The following is a 2,750-nucleotide window of genomic DNA, read 5'->3' as shown; positions in this document are numbered from 1 at the left end:
TCCGGTCATTGCTGGCTTCTCAGATACGTACTTGATCAGATCCATCTTGGAAATCCACAAACTGGTATGAACCAGCATACACTGTCTCAGTCGGCGAGCAGCCTATGCCAAAGTACATCAAGTTTTCTCAAACAGTGAATGTATTGTTTCACAGTCGGTAAACTTTTTGCTAAGGTAAATTGCATGCTCTTTTCGACAAGACTCGTCATGCTGACCCAATACACCTCGTAGACCCCTCGAAGGCCGTCCAGTACAGAATTAACAGTCTCTCTCCATAGGGAGGCAATAGAATCAGAGGTTCCTGCAACTTATTCTTTTACTTTTCAATGCCCCTTGGCAATCATTATTTCACCTGACCGACTTCTTGTTTTTCTTTCTATTATTATTTTTTTTTTTGCAGGATCAACCTCGATTCCTTTCTTATAATGAACCCTAACATCTTACCAGACCGCACTCTGATAGTGCACTTATATGAATTCAACCTCAGTTTGAATTGTCTCAACTGGTCCAACAGCTTGGTCAGATCTACCAGATGCCCCTCTTCTGTTTGGGGACTTTGCTATCGTGTCATCAACATAGCATTCAATTTCATGATGAATCATATCATGAAACAAAGTCACCATGGCTCTCTGATAAGTAGCACCAGCGTTCTGCTTCTCTAGAGGACAGTCTTCTTTCCATGGTAACTTGTGCACAACGACATCGATATCCGACCCTGGCATATCCTGATACGACCAGGTGAAGGTATCCACATGCTCTTTCAACAAGGCTACCATTCTGCTCTCGACTCGCCTCTGAAGCGGCTCCCAACTTTCACTTCCTTTCTGACCTCGGCGGTATACCGGTTAACCAGCTCAACTCGCCCTTCGTGCGGCTGAATCACCTTCTCCTCTTGTTTCAACAACCTGGCTAATTCCAGCAGATCACAATCTTCTTCGCCTTCTTTTTCGGCATGATAGATCGGATTGTCGAAGTCATATGAGGTGTAACCAAATTGTTATCAATGAGATCCGGAGAATTGTCACTTTTCGAAGTCGGAACGAGACAAATCAAAAAGGAAAAAAATGAAAACAAACATTGCCATTTTTATTTGTTTTTAAACTGCAAAAATGAATGAAAAACAAGGAACACCGCTTTTAATTGAAAAACATCCATTTATCTATGATGCAAAATGCTGCAAAATGAAACATGAGGTGACCCTTACAATGAACCATTACGTGTCGGGCAACACACATGGCTTTCATGCAAATAAAAACTGAAAAACAAGAAATATTACTCTTCAAGTAGAGTGACAGTGATGATCTGTTAGGCCTTCCAACTTCCTGGTACGCACGATTTTATCCACGACTCCAGCTCGCGGTCACTGTCAATCTCTTCACCCACTGTATAGGCGTGATCTGGATCTAGCACTCCGGCACTGACAAATGCGAACGGTGGACGACGTCCTCTGTTCTGCTCAGACGAGTCTTGGCCTTCCTGATAGCCAACCCCAAACATATCCGCCTTTACCACAATGCTTATGATCTTTCCCCAGCCTGGGATCCCTCCATTTCTCACCACTTCCACGGCCTGTTTGCAAGAAGAAATGGACAGCTTTTTACCAACGGCATTTTCCACCTTGATGGTTTCAGCTGCCAGACTGGGTGCTTCAAATTTTTCACCACCCATTTCCACCTCCATCATTCCCTGAGCCGTTTCCCCAATCACTACATACCCCTTTGTGGCGATGGCTGCACCACAATGATCACAACCAGGGACATTTCCATTCTTCATCAGAGGTCTCTGGACCACAGACATTGGAGCTTTTAACTGATCCCCATTCATCAGCCTAATCGTCCTCCTATCCTCAGAAGTTGCATTCATCCCCATCTGACCATGCGCGGGCATGTGATTAGCATTAACATTTGGAGATTGTGCGAAGTTAATGGCCTTGGAATCCACCAAGTCCTGGACAATATGCTTAAAAGCTTTGCAATTCTCCACATTGTGTCCAGGGGCATCAGAGTGGAATTCACATTTGGCATTCTCATCAAAACCGGCAGGCCTCTGATCAGGTTTCAACGGAGTCAACATCCTTGGCCGCACCAATCCAAGATCCTTCAACCTCTTTAACAGAAGAGCATACGTCATGGGTGGCCTATCAAATTGACGATCAACCCCCTTTCCTCTCACTTGGTTCCTAACTCTCTGTGCTCTCTGTTGAGGTGGCTGATGTCGCTGTGGTGCAGGTGAGTTACCAGCAGGAATAGTCAATGCGGCAGCATACGGGTGATAACGATCTTTACCCCTTTTGGCAAGCACACCACCTGGTTCAACCTCCTTCTTGAGCTGACCATTGTCAGGGGGCTTCCTTACCACGGCGCCAGAGGGGTTGTTTACTTCGGATGACAGAACCTTTCCCTGAACTTTCTCCTTGATCATCCAGCCTTCAATCCTTTCCAATCTCTCCGCCATGGCTTTCTGTCCCAAGGCAAGCCCTTGCACAACACTGAACAACTCCCTCATCATCTCTTTTAGTTCGAGAATATCGGCGTTGGATGGATCCATCAGTCTGGGTTTGTTGAGTCTGGGAGGGTATCTGGGCGGAGAAGCTGTGCGCACCGGTTAGATACTGATACCTACAAAACAGCAAACAGGTTAACATGCATGAATGCAACGTCTATCCATATGAGGAAGATTCCGTCCTTTGATTCTGGTTTCATCGAGACGGACAATATTTCATCAATTACATTCTGACATCCGGATGTCTC

The sequence above is a fragment of the Lathyrus oleraceus genome, chromosome 1 (genome assembly GCF_024323335.1).
Source record: "Lathyrus oleraceus cultivar Zhongwan6 chromosome 1, CAAS_Psat_ZW6_1.0, whole genome shotgun sequence".
Lineage (NCBI taxonomy): Eukaryota > Viridiplantae > Streptophyta > Magnoliopsida > Fabales > Fabaceae > Lathyrus > Lathyrus oleraceus.
This window is presented reverse-complemented; position numbering follows the sequence as displayed.